The 21,701-nt window shown below is 41.9% G+C and overlaps 1 protein-coding gene across 1 annotated transcript in view; it reads right to left on the bottom strand.

The window, feature by feature from the left end:
• The window catches only part of LRP5 (LDL receptor related protein 5), a 226,208-nt gene that overhangs the window by 153,575 nt on the left and 50,932 nt on the right, over positions 1-21,701 (bottom strand). The gene's annotated exons all lie outside the window — the stretch shown is intronic.

Here is a 21,701-nt window from a genome sequence, read left to right as displayed (position 1 = left end):
ATCTCAACTTTATAAAGTTAGCTTGCCCTATATGAGCCATCCCACTTCTTAACATTTTCCAAGGCCCCTTTAAGTTCCATCAACACAATATATGACATTGTATATGAAGTAGAGTCTTGTCTGCAGTTTTCCCAGTGCTAGAAAACTCCTGTTAACAACTCCCTATAAAGGCTTACCAGAGCCCAACAGCACTATAAAATCTCTTACTCTAGGTGCTTTGCAAATTCACAGAAATTCACTTTATCCTTCCATTTCCCACAAATCAGAGATCAGCATGAACATGCTTACCGCAAAAGTCAGAATTCTGTTCTGATACAATTGCCAATATTTGCAGATATTTAGAAAGTCTGACTAACATTAGTATTTTATTTCTTATATACTTGCACTGTTTTTCCTCATTACTCGATAAAACAAGAGGTGATGAGAAACATTACATATTAAAATATTAACATAATGAAATCATTAAAATCAAATCAGGAAAAGCCCACCTAGAACAGGACCACCACAGAACACATTCTTGTCATGACAGTCACAGCTCTCACCTCTTTAAGGGTGGGGGAGCAAACTTTGTTGCAAAGATCTTAAGGCACCTCTGGGCTCTTTTGAGGGACTCAGACTGCAAAAGACTAAAGGTCAAAACCAGTCCCTTGAGTTAGCTCTTGAAGTAAACAGGTAGAACAGTGCTGCTGCTGTAATGCTCCAATCATATGTTAATAGATTGGAGGCTACATTCTGAACCAATTGCAGCTTCTGCAGCAATTGCAGAGAAGCCTACATACAGGGCATTGCAATAATCTAATCTTAAGGCTACATTAGCATGGGTGTATGAGGCCAGAGCAGCTATGTCCAAAAAAGAGTAAACTTCCCAGACCAGATGTAGCTGAAAGAAGGTATTCCTAGAAACAACACTGACCTGTTTTTCCACAGATAGGCTTGGGAACAAGAGTACTCCTCACACAGCTTCAGCAGCAACCTAACACAGGCCATAGAGTCCCCACTACGACACTAAGTTTTCCTACCAACATCACCTCTTTCTTTTCCAGCTTGTTATTTTATATTAAAATGGGAGATGGGCTAAGGAGTTGTGGTTTGGGGGGGGGGGGGTTGATAGCCAACTGGTTACAGTTCATATCTGTAATGATCTATGATAGGGAGCCCAATGATACTGAGGTAGTGCAAAGGGCTGGGAGGTATGGCAGTGATGGGAGCCTGTGGAGATTAACTAGAGAGAGCTCACTAGTTATTGTATCACCTGCTCATCCCAAAATAAGTTGGTCAAGAGAGTTCCCTCCTCCTAACTGTAACTTTGAGGCTGGATCAATGGTACGTCTCTATTAAGAATAAGATTTCACTACTATATGGGTTAGTAGGAGAATAAGTGGCTGACCTGGCATGCATGACTAAGAAGGCTTGATGAAATGGACCACGTAAACCTGTCAAAAACTACTCTAGATGGGTTTACAGTTCAACTGGAACATGGAAATATAGGTGGGATGGCAATGATCCTTATTTTGCAGATTCCCAATGTAAACCATTACCGGCCTTGATTAATGTAGCTTGCATTGCATACCAGAGGCAGTTTGGGACTCCTATTGCAGTAACTGTTGTCTACTTTGCTCACCAGCAGAAGCCCCTGCTGAGCTTCTGGAGGTGCTATTTGGCATCATGTTGAGGAACCTCGGATTGGTTGTTCTGGGGGACTTCAACAACCATGCTGAGGTGACCTTGTTAGGCTAACCTCAGGACTTCAGGGTCACCATGGCACCCTTGGTGCTGTCTCAGACTGTGATGCGCCCTACATGATAAAGATCATACGCCAGATTTAATCTTGTGTACCAAGCAAGAAAATGATGGTTGGGGTGTAGAGTTCTTTACTGTAGCCAAACCTCCATTAGCTCAAGGAACAGTTGGTCATTGTGTATCTCTAGGACTGGTTTTTTTCACTGGTTAAATACCATTCAAGTCAGATTGGATCTGAGAGATTTTGAAGGCATAAGTATTTTGTATGTTCCTCACATGTAGATAGAACGTTTGGAAACAAGTATTAAACTAATCAGATAAAGAACTCTACAGTGTATATACTGCATGAATTTTTACAACTACATCAATATTTAACAAGTTCAAATATTTTTCAACATCTATCCTGTATCAGTTTCTCTGTTTTTGTGAAAAGATAATAAGGATTGGTTCAAGACTATATAGGAACAAATGATGATTTTCAGTTTTTAATTATAGAACAATTTTGTAATTCCTTCTAATACTGAAATCTTCTTTGGTCTTAATGTCATCAAGAATCTGCTGCAACTCCTTATCTTCAAACCAACCCCTCAGCTGTCTCAGGACCCAGATTAGCTAAACATGCCAGTTCAGATTTATGAAGCTTCTTCTGGAGTAATAAACTGTGAACATTAGCAAGATTTTCTCAGTTTTTGAAGTGATCAAAGCGAGAAGTATAGGGTAATGTTTTCATGAAGACTTCTGAGTGCTCCTGTTCATATTCTGCACTCTCAAAAAGCATGCATACTTCTGAATTCCAAATTCCTTTGGAAAGACTAACTAAAAGGCATCCTCCTTCATGTCCACAGTGTGCAGGTGCACCCCTCCCATCACCATCTCCTCACCAAAATGTTGGAATCCAAGGCAGAAAGAAAGGCAAGCTAATGACATAAGCACCCTCATGCAGAGAGAAATCTGCTTGCAACAAGATTTTGAAACAGGATAGGTATCAAGAGCACCATCTGCTCAATGTTACACCAATAGTTAAGGACTGGTCTATCTGAACAATTTTGACAGGATTCTGGGACTTGTTGTTTTAATCTCTTTTAGCCTGGATCCTTGTCCTACTTGGTTAATTACCTCCTCTTAACAGCAGGACTGAAAGGCACAGTGTTAGAGTGTTTCCAGTATTTTCTGTCTTGCTGAAGCTGAATCAAGACAAGATGGAGGTGGATAACTGCCCATGGAATAGGGATAAATGTGACTGCCTCTTCTGTTAGAAGAGTAGATAAAACACATTATTTGCTACTGCAGTATTCAGCTGCATTGACATGAAAACTATCTCCCTTCCTGAGAGTGAGAGACAGAGCCAATCCCATCCCCTTCTACCTGTTCTGCCAGTCCCCCTTTACTCTACTGGTGTGTTAGAGTCAAATAGAAACAGCTAGTCAATGCCCCTGGAACTGCTGGATGGAGAGGGAAAGAGAAGCGGGTGGGAGGAAAAGAAGAATTTAACTGTCGCTTGGGCAGATAGGGTCCTTTACACAGGTTAGAGATTTGCATCTACATTGCAGTCCCTTCAGGTAGAGGTGGAACTAGGTTAGAGTGGTGACCCGTAGTGGCACTCACTGGTTGAAAGCCCTCAGATGCAGTCTGATACAGAAAAAAGCTACAGGGCAGACTGATGTCAGTGGTTTAAAAGCTCAAGTTGTTTAAATAGGATAGGAAATCTGTGGGAAACTTGGCAGACTTATCACTTGATATCCAAATACACTAGTAATCCCAACAATTGTGAAATAATATATACTTCCCCCTTTGTTTACTACAGGTTTTGTTTCCTACCTTCAGCTTCCCCTCCTCACCACCTCTCAGAAAGCAAAATTAATATATATATGCCAAGGTAGCATACGGTACAACAGTTTGCAACTCTCTCAATTACTGAACGTAATTGCAATTTTTTGTACAAAAGACATTTATATTTTTAGGTTCAATAAATTTATGTTGTTTATTTATGTCACTTAAAATGAGCTTTAAGTTTGATAGGAAATTATGCATTGATTAAATTTCAGTTCCCTCCCTCAAATGTAATCCCCCCCCCCCTCATGATAAAGGGAAAAAGTTTTTCCCATGGCTGTAAAACTTTTGGAAATAGTAGATCTTTAACTTGTGGGAAAGGTAGCATGAAAGTATTCTTTCTTCTGGAAAGCACTTCTTATAGGGCTCAAAACTTTAATTAGCAGCTTTAATGAACTTTAGTTGATTAAAATCAACATTGCATTTTAATTAGTGGAGCCATTTGTTAAAGGTACATGTTTGGTTTTTTGGTTTTACAAAATTACTGTAAAAGAAATGAAAAAAAATTAAAAGTGGCCATTTTCCAACAAGGAATGGGAGCTTTTGACAGTTAAACAGCAAGTAAGTCAATGCTTCTTTAACTTTAAATATGTTTACATTTTACTAAATACAACAAGTCCCTTTTGGAGATATTAGGCACTCAAAATCAGCTGATAATTATCTAAAATTTAACTAGTTGACAGCCTTAGTTTTAAATGATATATATAATTTATACAGTACAAGTGACGTTTTTTAAAAAATCACAGATTTACAGGTTGGTAAAATTCCACAGCCTTTTGGGGAAAAAAATTAGAGGTAAGAATCAGAACACCACCTCCCCTGACCATACCAGTCTATGCAACATGCATACCTATTAGCATGGCGATCTTCATTGAAGTAACATTATACTTATGTAAAGCAAGTTTATAACCCATAATTAGTCAGCTTCCTACACAGAACAGATATAATACTAATGTAATTAATTACATGGGATTCCTGTGTTCCAGAAGAGGACACTAACTACTGCAAACAACAAAAATTCACTTCAGGACTTACCCAATTCTATAGCTTTCCAACATAATTTAACACAGAACTGTTCTCTGCCAATTTATTTGTCACTTCAAGATCTGTGCAGCAATTCCACAAGTTCTAGCAACAGCTGCTAGATGCCTTTTGTAATTAATTGTTGGCTCCACAAGAAGTTTGTAACTCCAGTTGATGTTACATACTCCTAAATGTACACAGAGTCAAGATGCTGCAAATTTCACAGCAAACCTGTTCAACAGTCCAACACACCCTGTTTGGCATCCAAGATCAAACTGTAAGCAACTCAAGAATATGCTCACCTTGCACCAAACATCTGTGGAACAAGTTTGAGGTGCTCTGTTGGTAAGAAGCTGACCCTCAGCTGAGCAGGGAAGTCACCTGGGAGTGGGGTTCTGATCTTGCAGCACTTCTCTATATCCTAGCCTTTCAGTTGGGAGAATCAGAAGCAGACTCCCAGCTGATGAGGGAATCAGCCAGGAGTCAGTTTCTGATCCACCTCCCCTCTCAAGCCTGGAGTGGAAGGAGAGGAAAGCAATCAGCACTGTATCTCTCTGCTTGCAAGCCTCTACACTATGGTGGGGTTGTTGTGGTTAAAGTGCAAGGCTAGGATCTGGGAATCCCAAGTTCTACCATGGAAGCTTGCCTGGATGACTTTGGGTCAGTCACATACACTCAGCCTAACCTACATCACAGAGGTGTTGAGAGAATAAAACATAAGTGCTTTAGGCCCCTATTGGGAAGAAAGGCAAGGTATGAATGAAATAAACTATAGCACAAATACTTCTAAACCCATTGCAGTCTCCAAATTCCTGAAATGGTGACCATGTTTTCAGCTTGGTGGTGTTTCTCATTTCTTTATCACTACTTGAAGACACTCTAGGGGCAACCCTCCCCCACAACAAAATTCACTATTCTACAGGGTTATAGCAGACTGATACAAAAGGTCACATAATCCATGTACCACATAGACACATGCACTAAACTTAACCAGGAAGCAGTCTTGTGTCCCTAAAGGAACTAAAACTCCAAAGCTGATAGACTGGGAAGGCACTTGATTAATTTTGCTCCATAGGTACATGAGTTGAATATACAGAGAACATGCATCTTGTAACAGGACACAAAGGTATATGCAGTTGCCTTTATAAGCAAACCAAGAAAATGCTTTGATGAAGCCAAATTTAAACAAAAAGGGATTCAGGTTTCGAGGGGGACTTTTTGTTTTTTAAAAGTTGCATATGCACATTACATCTACAAAGTCAAGCATAAAGGATGCTCTGCTGGAAGTGAAAACTTTCAGGGGTAACATTCGTAGCATGAAAATTCCTATGGCATTTGATAGCTGCAACCTACATAGATCCACATTTTGCTATAAATAATGTAGAAAAAATCACATCTGTGTATAAACAAACACAGTGCAAAAGGAGAAATCACACAAGATTATCAACACTGTCACCAAGCTTGTCACTCAAACAAGCATTTAGTATCCACCTCGAAGGTGGAAAAATAATTACTTAAGCAATTCAGGAGCTTGCAGTGAAACTATATGAAGGAAAACTGAAGTATCCCACTCCCTGTATCATTTTGTTTAACATCCAGCTTGGAGAAGGAAAACTCAAAAGCTTGCTCACCACTTTATTTTAGGTTCACTCATTTATTTATGCCTGGGTTTCCTCCACAATGGCGACTCAAAGCAGCCTACAACATTGTTCTCCCTTCTTCCACTGTACCCTCATAACCACTACCCTCTAAGGTACATTAAGCTCAGAGAATGACAAGCCCAGTGCCACCAAATGAGCGTCCACAGCCTAGTGAGGTTTCAAACCTGTTTCTCCCAGATCCTACACAAACACTCTAATGACTACACTACACTTTTTAGTTTAAGTTGGTCTCAATTAAAAGTATTATTTTTCTGATATAGCAGAAAGCATATAGTTCTGCTCAGGTCTCCATGACAGTCACCAGTCTCTCATCTCAAAATCCATTATTATCAGTGTGGTTCAAAGGTCAGTGACAGACTAGGGCTGGGAACAGCTGGGTTCAAATCCCCATTCTGTCATGAAGTTCACTGGATAACATTCTGAGAGTTACACTCTCTTAGCCTAACCTATCACAAAAGGCAGCTCAGAGAAAGGGTGAACTAAAAATCCAATAGAATGATCAGAATGGGAAACAATAACCTGGCCTATGAGGATGAGTTTCACCTTGATTTCTGCCGTACAGTACAAGAAGGTTGCCAGGTCTCCCAGACAATAGGCGGGGGCGGAGGGCTGGAGCTGGTACTTACCAGAGCTTTTCTCTTTGTACGTGTGTGAAGCAGGCACACGCTCCTGGCTTCAGGGCAATGACATCACAGTTCTTGAATTGACATCCTTGCACTGGCTGCAGGAGTGCTCCCATACTTTGCACAGGGTTGATTCTTCAAGGATCAGCCTGTTTGGAGCCAAAAGTGGCCCCATGCAAAGTGTGGAAGTACTCCCACAGCCAGCGTGATGTCACTTCCACAAGCGACATTGTTGTGCCTGATTGGGAGAGCATGCACATGTGCCATGTATTTCCTGGGTTGCCTGCTGGTGGTGGGCAATCACCAGGCAGTTTACTACCTCCTGCCAATCGCTAGCAATCGGTGGGCATGGGGGGCAAACTGCCAGGAGTTTGCCCACCACCAGCAGACTTTCAGAAACCCTAATTATAAGACAGGCGATACATCTGCTATTCAAATCCACCACTCATGTATGAAAACCTTGTTCTCCTCCTGAGCTAGGTGTGTATATGAAGTCTGAAAACACTGAAAATGCGGATACATTTGCCAGCGGCCAATAAATGCTTTGCAGGCTAATTCAATGGTTGTCCATTTCTGCTCACCAGCAGGGCCGGATCGACAGGGGAGCAGGGGGGTTAGTCTGCCCCCGGCGCCACCAAAGAGGGGGCGCCGGGCACAGCTGCCAGCCCCGGGAGCACGCTGCCAGCCCCGGGAGCGCACCTGGGGAAAGGCAAACGGTGTGGGCGGCCTCCCACCCACCCGCGCTGCCTTTTGCCTTTCTCGCAGGACAAGGGGCAGCCAGCTTGCTGTGCGCCCCTTGTCCTGAGGAAAGGCGAACGGTGCGGGTGGCCTCCCAGCCACCCGCGCTGCCTTTTGCCTGCCTTGGGAGGTTGGGAGGCCGCCCGTGCCGTTCGCCTTCCCCCCCGCCCCCGCAGCAAGCCGGCTGTCCTGGTGCGCTACAGAGCTGGCGGCAGCGGCGGCAGCATGAGTGGCTCGGAGGCCGCCCGTGCCGTTCTCCTTTCCTCAGGACAAGGGGCATGCAGCAAGCTGGCCACCCCTTGTCTTGTGGGAAAGGCAAAAGGCAGCGTGGGTAGCTGGGAGGCCACCCACGCCGTTTGCCTTTCCCCAGGACAAAGGGCACGCGGAAAGCTGGCCGCCCCTTGTCCTGCGGAGCAGGTGAACAGCACGGGCAGCCTCCAAGCCACTCACACTGCCGCCACCGCCAGCTCCGTGGCGCGCTGGGACAGCCAGCTTGCCGCAGGGGGGGGGCACCCAGCTTGATGATGTCACGGGACTGATGTCATCACACACGCACTATGCACGCGCACAACTAGCCTGACTACGGTTGCCCTGGGCGCTGGCAACTGTAGATCCAGCCCTGCTCACCAGTAGCATCCTTACTGAGAAAAGAGGACATGTTTCCCACATTCTTTGTGCTGCTGGCCAGAAGTTTAACTTGAGCAAGCGAAAAATGTAATATCCCATGCAAAGAAGCAAAGCTTTGAGGAAAAATATTTACACTGAGTTGTAACAACTCTTCAATCACTGCAAACACCTCTAAATGGCCCCAAGGGACACATTCAGGTTAGAGGGATGAAGAGAAAAGGAAAGATGGCATAGGTCAGTTTATGGCAAGAGAACATGAAAGGAAGTCATCTCCTTGAAATCTCACATGCACACACCCCACATATAGACATTTTCTTTTTTGTGGGGAAAAACGTAGCTAAAAATTGGAACATTTAGGACAGAAGCCTCTAATACTCAAAATGCCAAGAAAGTGGCAGAATGTGGTCTCTTGCAGACAAGATAGGGTGCATTGCCTTGGGGTTAGTCACAGACACCTATTAACTGCCTATTCTTCTGGATCTATTCTGAATGTGTTTGCTTTTAAAAAGCAAAAATACAGACTCACATTCACACCTAGAAACTACAGTTTATAGAACAAACTGATGTGTATCTGATTTTACAACACACAGATACCAATCCCTTGTACGCTTAGTCAGAGACATAATGTATGTTTGGCATTTTTAGGATACAGTCAGTGGGCCAAACTACAAGTGACAAATGACACAGGTTGGACACTTGTCAGCTTCCCTCAAGTTTTGATGGGAAATGTAGGCAGCTTGGCGGAATGTTGGACAAGTGACAGTTGAAAAGTCCATTGGACAGCAGTTGGAGAGCCAAGCTGCAAGACCAGGATGCCTACATTTCCCATCAAAACTTGAGGGAAGCTGACAAGTGTCCAACCTGTGTCATTCGTCACTTGTAGCTTGGCCCAGTGTCTTGACAAGTTTGACCCCAGTTACCAAAGACAAGCTCAAACACACAAGTCAAAGATCTTTTTGTTTATAGAACTTTTGAAAATGCTTACTCTTGAACAGTTTTAAGTCAATTGTCTCATTGACAAACGTGTAGCAAAGATGATGCTGAGATTTTATACCAGTTTGGTACATAGATGCTATCATGAAAAGTACAATCTTAGATCAATGTCTAGGAGAAATAGTGGGTGGGGATAAGATACAGCAATTATTTCAAAATACAAAGGGCTAGTATAAATGACATCAATTAACCTGTGTACCTTCTGTTCAATTTATATGCTTTTGAGGATGATACACTTTTTAGAAGCAACTTCATGTGAAAAAAATTAAACAAAACAGCTGCTCACAGCTTAAAATACATGGGATTACTCTGCTTAATTCGAAGCTTTTACACAGTGGGGTTACTTCCAGTTAAGAGTAGCCAATATTGCAGCCCCAACCAATCAGGAAGGCAGAGGGAGCTTCTTTCAGTATTTGGAATATGACTACTTAACAAAATATCTTTAACGGCTTTGTATGCTGCACCCGGCCCAGTTCATTGGCAGCTACTACTGCAGAGCACCTGAAATCCATTGATCACCAACTTCAAAAGACAGATTAAATGTTGAATTTCATGCAGTGAACCTTCATATTTAACCCGAGTTTAAACTTGTCAAATACAGTCTCTAAAAAATTGAAAAGTGCTCCTTTCATCATATTTTTTAAAAGGTGAATTCCCACATATAAGCACACAGTGACATTGCTGGGTGCTTCCCCTTCACCCCCTGGAACCAAACCAAAAATGTAGGTGGGCACTTAATTTATACAACAGATCAGATAACCTGAACTCCTATTCCTTCATTAGTCACACACCTAAACCTCTGATTATAGCAAGTCACTTTTGAACTGTTAAAATCTTTTGAAAGTACATCTCAGACAGAATTTATGAACCTATAGTTCTATTCAAACATCATGAACAAACCACAGTTGGTTTAAGATGGACACAACCAGGTAAACTGTTGTGCTTGCATACTCCCCCCGCCCTTCCCCTATGTTGAGATTAAAGACAGAAGTCTTCAACCAACTTAAGTGTGAGGTCCCAAAAGTGGTGCCTTAACAGAGGTTAGCTTCCTGCCCAATAACTGGGATTCTTAAATAGGACTAAACTGTGATTAAGAATCCCAGCTTTCATGAGTCACACAGATCACTTCTTCAGATACAGCTAGATAGCTCATATCCTACCACAAATTTTGTTAGTCTTATAGATGCTACTGGACTCTTGCTCTTTTCTACTGCTACACAGACTAACACAGCTACCCATCTTAAGAATCCCAGTTACTGGAAATCTCTGTTTATTAAGATATTCACCTTCAGATCTCACAGTAAATTAAGTCAGTCAAAGACTATACATTCTGGTGTACAGCACAAGGAAAGGATGGAGGTAAAATGTGAACCTAATCAGTTTCACGCAAGTCATGAATAACATCCAATCTGTTCTCTCCTTGACCGTTCAACTGTTGGTCTCCCATTCCATCCTGCCCCCTGCTTCCTTCCCTGCTGTCTCTTGGAACTCTTCTTCTCTCCCTGCTCCTTTCCACCAGCCCCCAGCCCCTGGCATCTATTCTGGCATTGCCTTCCGCCATTTGTCTCCTCCTCATTGCTACTGCAGCCTCCACAACTTTCTGGCTTGAAAAACTAAACTTTCACAATTCATTTGGGAAATTATGGAATTCCCTCCTCACAGAGATTCATTTGTCCCCCTCTATCACTATCTAAGGCCAGCAGGTGACCATCCTTCCTGTTTGTGTTTGTGTATTTATCTATGCGTTTGTATTTTGTTTGATAACTTTTATTGTGTGTAGTGGGTATGCACCAAGAAAATTTCAATTTCAAATTCAATTCCAAGGGGTTCAAAAATAATTGTTGCATTACTGTTTCTTCTGGCTGAGGCAGTGCCAGCTCAGCTCTGATCCAGTTGGGATTTTTGTTTTCATGAGTTTTGGTCTGTTGCACATAAGTTGGCTGTGCATGCACAAATGTATGCTTTATTTTTCAAGAGAGGAGGCTCCAGTTGATCTGTTTTTGTACACAAAGGCACCAAAATCGCACAGAACACAGTCCTCCCTCTAAACCATCAACCCACCAAGTTTGAGAGCATGCAACAAGGTTTCATGTTTATGGACCCCGAGGTATGCTTGGGAAAGGTGTATATCAAAGCAAATGTTAGACAACTACGCATGCACACACCGTTCTTTTCAGGGGGGGAGGAGCTGGGGAAATAAGGCTCTATTCATGTTTAACCGAAAACCACATTGTCCAAAACCCACATAGATCCAATGAGTTTCTCCTCAAGTATATGAAAACTCACAACAATGGATCCCAAAGAGGGTGAGTGTTGGTGGCCAGCTGCACTCAATAATGGGAAACTTACTGGCAATGCCGTGCCAGCATTGTATGCAAGCAGGAAAGCACTTCACTACCAACCAGCACAGTGCAGTAAAATGGAAAAAAAATGCTTCTTTATGATAGTGACAAAGCCAATAAATTATTACCTTTGAATCTGCTGTTATTCCCTGTGCCTTATAGTTTTATTTCCATGAGGGGCCAGCAAATCCTCCTCATCCTAATCTGCTTTGCATCAGCCCAAATCTCCCTATTTTTTTACTAGTAAAAGTGGGAGACTGTACAGGTTGCTGGCTGCCAGTCTCCCTTTCTGACTAAAACTGTTAACCCAGAATTGAATGAAAACAAAGAAGACAAAATGGCAGGCAAAGCTGAACAAGAGAGCCCTGTGCCAGAAAATAATGAAAAAAAATGACGAGATCAGAAGGCCACTGAATAGGCATGAACCAGCTCCACATGCCTGGGACTTCCTCACTGCAGCTCTCAGTTAGTAATTGCTTTTTCTTTCTAATTTTCACCCTAATCTGCATAACATGAACCTTTGTAGCAACTGGGAGCTCAGAGTCTGAAGGAGACCCCTCCATCCTCAAACCCATATGAGCATACGCAAGTGGATTTTGCCAGGCTTTCCTTGCATTGTGTGTAAAAATGTACAGAAAGATGGCAATGATGATGCCGGCATCAATGGCACCGTGCCATCTGCTTCTCCCCTCCCCAGCGCAAAGCAAACCTTTGCTATTTGATCCCTACAAGCCCATTCAATTCCAATGCCATTGCCTAGGAAGCGCTGAAGAAAAAATGCACTCACGTGCCATTTACATCCCCTTCCTGCCAACGGAGTTAATGGGGGCCCAGTCTCTCCCTTTTGGATCCAATTGGTTGCATAAGTGGAGACAAGACTTGCCATTAAGGAAAACAAGATGCTACCAGACGCACAGCTTGGCCAGCCTTCATGACCACTGCGCAGGTAAGAATTGAAACAAAACACATAAGCTTTTTGGCAGGGGGGGCTTGTTACACAACCTTGTTCCCGAATGTGTTCCCCCATTCTGGAAGTCGCTTTAACTAGCCAAACCAGCAATTTCTATGTGTATTTTCGGTTCTCTTTTTTGGTTATGCACATCCCTGATTTTGTGGGGGTGGGGGGTGAGTATAAGCAATTTAAAATTTGTTTTAATGATTCAACTGTTCACTGTCTTGGGAATTCTAAACTGAGTGGAAAGACAAAATAAAAACATTTTAAATGAATGTTTTGATAGATTACGGTAACAACTCAAAAATGGCAATCAAGGTATTGCAAAGATCTTGCAAAAGTTTGGCTATGACTAAATGATTCTGTGTTTATCTGTATGTTCAGGTTTTTCTGCAGGCCTGACAATTTCCCTGGGTTTGCAGAAAAACTATACACCAGCCCAAGAGTTTTTAGTACTCTAGGCAAATGGGAGCCAGGCATCCCCAACACACATCACCACAAGCCAGGTTCCCCCTGCAACAAGCAGGGTGCATGGAAAGCTGACAGGGCACAAAGTCACTGTGAGCACACCTGGGTCTTCCTCTGTCCCTGAGCAAGCCAAGTATATGAGGACTTAGTCAAGTCACACCTGCTGCAAGCAGGGCCAGTGCTTCCTTCATCCCAGGGAAGGGAGAGGCTGGCCAACAAGCAAGCCACAGAAGCTGCTGCTTAGGTGTGTGGTTTCTGAGGCTTGCTGCAGTGTAGTGGCCACAACTTCATGGCTTGGGAGGAAGGCCCTAGCTGCTTGGCTGCTGCACCCTCAGTGTAGGTGGCTCTCAGGGCTGCTACCTGCCACAATGCCATGCTGCCACTATCCTAGGATCTAGGAGGAAGGCTCCAGCCACCTGGCTGCGTCACTGTGGCTCTCTCTCTAAATCCAGATAAATAAACTGTAGCTACCATGCAAAGCAGCTTCATTTACACTCTTTTATTCCACATGCAAGCAGTGCTCGAATGTTGAAGAGAAAACAAAAGTTTGCTTTAAGCCTTGTAAGAATAAATTATATATTGAATTGGCAAAGTAGTTGTCAGAAGCTGGTTTTTAACCCTATTTTAGAAGTCTGAATTTTAAGTTAGTTACTATGTACAAAGCAATCTTTTCTTTCCATGTTCACATTTCAAATATGAATGTTTAGTGTCAACTTCATGTACGCTGAACATTGTCCTGGCTGTTACACTGTTAAATAGTCCAGACTGCCTCCAGTCCTTCAGGAGAACAGCTCAAGAGGTTATCTGATAGACCCAGAAATCAGGTTGAAGCCTTCCAAGACAGAACTATTTCAAACTGGCAAACCCAAACACCAATTTATATGTTCAGTAAAAATCAACCAGTATATTTATCCAGAATAATATTTACTACAGATGAGAGACTGCACAGTTGAATGTTCCTTATGAAAAAACACCCTGCATATAGAAAGACATCTTTCAAGGAAGAAAGCTAGGCTGAAACTTTCTCCCTATCATTCAAAGCATTAATGGAGGTTCATGATCCCCCTAGCTGAAGCATAAAGGGGAACACTCAGAAACAAGCACTTGATTCTATGGAGTGTTTAAAATGGTCTGTAACTTTTTGCAAAATTTAATGCCATCTACTCCTTTTCTATCTAAGAATTACTAGTAACAGCTTAGACTAGCATCGAACCTGTGTAAAAGAAGGGCTGCAGTGCAAGTTATTCCGTGTTAACTACTTTAACGATCCAACCTACTATAGTAAGTCATAACTCCTATTGAAAGTAATCTAAGGCCACCCAGTGATTCCATAATGGAGCCAAATGTTTCAACTCCTCAGCCCAGCCCAGCACTCTATCCACAGGTCAAGAGAATTTCACCAAAATCCTGCTGGAAATAGGTAGGAAGCCAGTACCAAAATAAATCAGTGAACAGACAGTTATTCTGAAGAACATACTAGGATACTTACTTACTCTTTCCCACAAAGTAAAATGGAAGAGTAAATCAAGAAGAGGTTAGGCAAGGAGTGGTGTTGTATGTAAAAGAGGAGCTACAACCAAAATTTATAATGAAAGATGTGGAAGCCAGATTTGTAGCAGTGGAATGTACTTGGAACTTAAAGAGAGTGTTGGTAGTCGGAATTTATGCACCTAATGGTGCAAAAGAGAGCTTCTTTGAGGATTTGAGGAAGCATTTAGACGATCTTTCATATGATCAGATAATTCTTGCTGGAGACTTCAATGGAGTGACAGACTTGGAACTGGATAAAAAGACTACAATGGCACAAAAGAAAAGAGGACTATTACCAAAGCTCTTTTTTGAGTTGATTCAACAAGAGACTCTTGAAGATGTATGGAGGAGAGAATATCCTAAAAGTAGACAGTTTACTTTTTATTCTGCAAGGCACTCCACATTATCAAGAATTGACATGATCTGGGCCTCAAAAGATTTGGCGTTATGGACTAAGGACGTAGAAATAATGCCGATGGTAGGCTCAGATCATAACCCAATTATGTGGAAACTAGGGAAAAGGAGAAAAAGGAAAGCATGGAGAATAAATGAGGACTTGTTACAGGAAAAAGAGAACATGGAAATACTGAGAAGAGAGACAAAGTTTTTCATACAATATAACGTGAATAAAGAAGTACCAACTGATAAAGTTTGGGATGCTTATAAGGCGGTTATAAGGGGCATACTAATGGACTTAAATGGTAGAGCAAGAAAGAAGAAAGAGGAGAAGAGACAAGAGATTGAGGAGAAAATAAAAGCCAAGGAAATACAGCTAAAAAAGAGACCAGGGAAAAAGAAATTATATCAGGAAATTAAAATACTTCAAGAACAGCTAACAGCTATGAGTAATAAAGAACTGGAGTGGAATCTCAAAAGGCTGAATCAGAAAGCGTTTGAGGGCGCAAATAAACCTGGGAAGTACCTGGCATGGCAACTGAAGAAGAGAAGGGAAAAGAAAACAATAAATAAAATCTGTGAAGATGACAAAACGTATTTGGAACAGACTACCATTAGTAGAGCCTTTTATAAATTCTACGCTAAGCTGTACAATAAGAAAGAAGTAAATAAAGATTCAATAGCGTCATATTTGGAGAAAATGAAACTTCCAGAAATCTCGGATGCTTGGAGAAATAAATTGAACAGTGAAGTAACGGATGAGGAAATAAGTAAGGCAATACAATCTGCAAATCTAGGAAAGGCGCCAGGGCCAGATGGACTTACAGCTAAATTTTATAAGACTATGGCCAATGAGCTGGCACCATTCCTAAAGGAGGTGATCAATGGAGTTCTAAGGGATCAAAGGATTCCAGACACTTGGTCTGAAGCGAATATATCATTGATCCCAAAAGAGGGCCAAGATTTGACTAATGTGAAAAATTACAGACCTATATCGTTACTCAACAATGACTATAAAATCTTTGCGAAGATACTGGCGGAGAGACTGAAGGGGTGGCTCTCGGAAGTTATAGAGGAGGAGCAAGCAGGCTTTTTGCCAGATAGACAAATAAGAGACAATTTAAGGACAGTGATTGATGCTATTGAATATTATGATAAGCGTTGTGATAAAGAGGTTGGTTTCTTCTTTGTTGACGCTGAAAAGGCATTTGACAATTTAAACTGGGACTTTATGTTTGCCACTATGGAAAAGCTACAATTGGGAGAAAGATTCATCAGAGCAATTAAGGAAATCTACAGAGACCAGACTGCAGCAATTGTGGTGAATGATGAACTGACTAAGAAATTGACTATAAGCAAAGGAACAAGACAAGGTTGCCCGTTGTCTCCACTGTTGTTCATTTTAGTATTGGAGATCCTGATGATACAAATACGACAAGACGAGGAAATTCGAGGAATAAAAATAAAGGACTATTCATACAAGGTCAGAGCATTTGCGGATGATATAATGTTAATCGTAGAGGACCCATTGGAGAACATGCCAAAAGTGATAGATAAGATCAAGGAGTTTGGAGACTTGGCAGGTTTCTATATTAATAAAAAGAAGTCAAAGATACTATGTAAAAATATGACTAAGCAGAAACAACAATTGTTAATGGAAACAACGGACTGTGAAGTAACAAGTAAGGTGAAATATTTGGGAATTGAACTGACTGCAAGGAATATAGATTTATTTAAGAACAATTATGAAAAACTATGGACTCAGATAGAGAGAGACTTGATTAAATGGAATAGGCTCAATCTGTCATGGTTGGGTAGGATTGCAGCAGTTAAAATGAATGTGTTGCCAAGAGTGATGTTTTTGCTACAGACAATACCAATCATCAGAGACTCTAAACAATTCGAAAAATGGCAGAGGAAAATATCAGATTTTGTATGGGCAGGCAAGAAGCCTCGAGTGAAAATGAAAGTTTTACAAGATGCAAAGGAAAGAGGCGGAATGCAACTGCCCAATCTGAGACTTTACCATGATGCAATCTGCCTAGTCTGGCTGAAAGAGTGGATGACATTAAAGAACAAGAAATTATTAGCCCTAGAGGGATATAAAAAAATATTTGGATGGCACGCATACCTATGGCACGACAAAGTAAAGGTCAACTCGATGTTCCTGCACCATTTTGTACGGAGAAGTCTATACACAATCTGGAAGAAGTACAGAATTTATTTACAAGAAGGAACTCCTTTGTGGGTGGTTCCATATGAGGTGATAGACCCGAGAGCTGTTGATAATGAACAACAATGTTTAACTTATAAAGAAATAATTAAAACTGAAGCATCCAAACTTAGAATAAAGACGCAAGAGGAACTATCACCTAATTATGACTGGTTCCAGTATAGACAGATCAGAGACTTATATAACTCGGACTCTGTAAAGGGAGGTATACGAATAGAGAATTCGGAACTAGAGCAGACCCTTCTTAAAGAGGACAAGAAAAGAATATCCAAGGTATACCAAGTACTGTTGAAATGGTATACCGAGGATGAGACAGTTAAAACACAAATGGTGAAATGGGCTATAAATTTTAACAAAGAAATAACAATGGAGGCATGGGAATACTTGTGGAAGACTACAATGAAGACAACGACATGTACTAATATTAAAGAGAACATTTACAAAATGATCTATCGTTGGTACATGACACCAAAGAAGATTGCGCTAGGGAATTTGAACACTTCTAATAAATGCTGGAAATGCAGGAAGCATGAGGGCTCCCTCTATCATATGTGGTGGTCGTGTGAGGTAGCCAGGCAGTACTGGGGGGAAATAATAAGAGAAATGAGTGAAATTTTACAATTTCAAATCAATAAGAACCCAGAACTCCTACTACTGAACTTGGGAATGGAGGGAATTCCAGCCCATCACAGGACGTTGATATTTTACATGACGGCAGCAGCTAGACTTTTGTATGCGCAAAAATGGAAAGTACAAGAAGTGCCAACTATTGAAGATTGGATCTACAAATTGCTGTACATGGCTGAAATGGACAAGATGACAAGAAAACTGAGAGATCTGGACTCAGGGCAGTTTAACACAGACTGGGAGAAGCTGAAACAATATCTGGAGAAGAAATGGGAGGTGGGAGGAAAACTGTGGCAGTTTGAGAACTACTGAAGTACAATAAAATGTAGAGGGGGGTGACTTTACCGGGGGGCGAAGAGATAAATGTGAATTTATAAGCAGTTAGATTAATAGATTGACATATATATAGATATATATAGGTTAATAAACAGAATATCGATAGAAAATAATTAACTATAAGGATTAAATATAAGGATTGATTAACCAACAATATTTTCTTTCTTTGGTAAGATTTGTACAATGCACCAAACTGAAAGTCTGAAGATATAGATGAGTCAAATTGATTGACTATGTGATGAGAGTTATATAGAATTATTATAAAAAGACAGAATGAGCAATATATAGAGAATAAGTCAAATTGTTTGATTTAAATGAATGTATGATCTACATGGTTTATGATATATAGAAATATTTGAAATTGGAAAATGGGATAAATTGTTTATCTAAGATGGAAACAAAGACTTACAGTTTGGGTATATAATATTAAAAATAGTTAAGGATGTACTGCTTAGAATAATGGAGAATATATATTTGTTTTAGATAGAGGAATCTAATAGAAGTAAGGGAAAAGGGACAAAGGGTTGGAAAGCTGTTGGAAGTCAACAAAAGGGGGGGAAAGGGAGGGGGTTAGAAATGGAAAATTGGGGAAAATTGAATGTAAATGTAAAAATAATGGATTCTAACCCAATAAAATGTTTTTCAAAAAAAAAAAAAGAAGAAGAGGTTAGGCAAGGAACATAAAGCCATTAAGCCAGAAAGAACACAGGGCATTTTACAAAGTAGAGACAACCATTTGAGCAAAGGAAGCTCTATAACTGAAAGCTACTTCACCTTTTCAGTAACAGAACATTTCCATTTCCAACTGTCCAAAGGTCTCTTGTATAGACCAATAAAAGCAATATCATCTTACCCTTCCCTCCACCCCATTACCATCTTCAAACTGGTGTATATAAAAAAAATTGGGTCACTAGTTTTTGTATATTTTATTTTACATAGACATTTTTTAAAATCTGTACTATGTAGGTTACGTTTTTTGCACTAATTACAGGTTTTCAGAAACCAGGAAGATTTATTTCAGAATCCTGGTTTTACTTGGCAGCCTGAAGTTTGTTACTGCTAACATTATTATTTACAACAAAATATAGCACTCTGATTATATACTATTTCATTTCATTTGGGCAAAGTTACTTTATTTCCCTGGAGAGAGTAATGTCAAAATGATCCTACTTGAATAGCAAAAACCCTGTGTGTTTTCTGGCAGTGGTGGTAAAGGCAAAGCCCAAAGCAATGAAGGGTTCACAACTTCACTGTTATGCCCAGAGACAAAACAAGAAAAACAAACAAAAGCTTATACTCTAGAAAATTGTTGGTCTTTAAGGTGCTACTGGGCTTACATTTTGTTCTACTAATACACAGTTCCAGGCATTGCCATAGAATATAGAAGTTTTTCTTTCTAGCTGACCTTTTCATGATGTTACAGTAATTCAGTTCTCATCATATGACAGCAGTAGCCAGCAACCCACTCTAGGCCTAAAATCATTCACAGAGCAATCCTGAAAGGGGGGGGGGCAAAAGCACTCAGGGAGCCCTTATGTTGATGTATCTCATACTTGCATCAACATAAGCCCAAGTTATTCCAACACAGGTCCCCAACAGCACTCTTCCAGGCCCAAATGACCTCTGGAAGCAGTATGCACATGTGTGGTAGTTTAATAAAGTTTGAGCTGTTTCTCCTTCGTGGGGTTTCCAAAAGTTGTGCATGCTGTGGACTACATGTACTTCACTCTCATTGTCCTCCAGGAAGAGCCCCAGGTTTACTGAAATTGCTACTGCTTCTACAGCCTCAGTGTCCAGGCCTCCTGCAACCATCAAAGCATCTTCATGGACCTCATGGCCAAGTTCCCAGGCAGCCTCCACGATACACAGACCTTTGCTGGGTTTGGTCTCAACTGTAGGCTCTGGTATATCTTAGGAATGATCTCGGGTCTGATTAAGGAATGAATGAAGAGAGTTTATTCAGGAACTACAACTTTGACAGAAAGGAGAGAAACAGAATAGATACTAACTACCTCACTAAACTGGGAGAGAGGGACACTTCTGGGAAGAAGCACAAAGCAGGAAATAGCCTAAGAATACGAATCTGAAGACATACAAGGACAGAAAAGAGGAGGAAAGAAGGATCCCACTCTGCCATCTATCTAACTGCCAGACCCGCTGCCCATTGCAGGTATTCTGTGTCTTCTGCCTTCTCTGTACACAAGACATTGTATTTTCAACATCAACTGCTTGCTGGAGGACAAGAGCTGGCTGTTAGGTCAGTTGACTGTTGTGGGGTGGGGGGAGAGATGGATCAGCTGTGGCAGGAGGCAGTGATGCCTGTCATTTTTCCCTCTGCAGGTGACCGGGGCTACCCCTTCCTCCCATACCTGCCGATGCTGTATCCCTCTCATGGGGGGGATTACATGAGGGGTCAGCTTCCAAGGTGCCATTGGACCTCTCCTCTGTTTCACTGCAGAACACAACTGGAGTCCAATAGCACCTGGAAAACTAACAGCATGGGTATCCCTGGGACGTGCACCAGGGCAGCCCAAGTTGGACCTTTTCCCACCTGACCCATATGTCTGGAGTCCTGTTTCTGCTTGACAGGTCATGTGCAGGGGCACCTAGAGGGGGGAATGACAAATGGGGCAGAGGAGGTGGTTCTGAAAGGAGTGTCAGCATAGAGCCACAGGGTCAAAGGGCTGGAGACCGTTGAGAAGAACACTGATGCCTGCATGCAGACTTTCTCTGCTGGTCTGGTGACGCATCTCTGTGCCATAACCCCTTCAAGACAGTCAAGGGAAGACAGGACGGCTGTCCTCCAGATGCTGGGCATCACTGAGTCCTTGGAACCAGTGGCCACAAGGAATCTAACACATCAAGTGGACTCACCATCCTCAGATTGGGGCTGGGCAAAGGCTGCAGGAAATGGGGAGGAGACTGGCAGTATGGCAGGGCAGTAGGGCACAATGTGGGGCCATCCGTGACAGTGAAGGCAGCCTGTTGGCAGGTGTCCCAGCCTTGGCTGGGTGTGTACTTTTCCTCTCCTGGAACCACTGCTTCAATGTCTGCCCCTCTGCCCCTCTTGGGACGTGCACCAGGGCAGCCCAGGTTGGACCCTTTCCACTCAACCCATCTGTCTGGTACCCTGTTTCCGTTTGACAGCAGCCTATGCATTTAAGAGAATGGGATGTAAACGGCAGGCTTCATTGCTCCCTTGCCTCCAATGTGGGCTGTGTGCTGAGCCATACCCCTATTGCTCTGGCCAGTGGTTGGTCATTTGTACTCTGTCCATTACAGTCTTGATCATGGCCATTTGACATCTTGAGCTGTGGTGACACAGTAACTATGAAAGCCAGAGTGGTCACTGCCCATCCTCCCCCACTTCAAGGTTTTTTAAGCTCCTCCTAGACTCTGCCCCAAACCATTAGGAAGCGGACTAGTGGTGCCAAACTTATGCTAGCACTGGGACACAATCATTAACCTTGCTCTCTCTTTTGCTCCATTTAACCTTCAACTTCGTACTACTGAAGAGCTGCACCAAATGATATCAAAGCAATAGTAGTTAACAAAGATATAGTAGGGCTTGACTAGAACAGA

This window comes from Eublepharis macularius, chromosome 2 (assembly GCF_028583425.1).
Source record: "Eublepharis macularius isolate TG4126 chromosome 2, MPM_Emac_v1.0, whole genome shotgun sequence".
NCBI classification, from domain to species: Eukaryota; Metazoa; Chordata; class Lepidosauria; order Squamata; family Eublepharidae; genus Eublepharis; species Eublepharis macularius.
The sequence above is the reverse complement of the archived record's forward strand: the minus strand, read 5'-3'. Positions and strand labels throughout refer to the sequence as shown.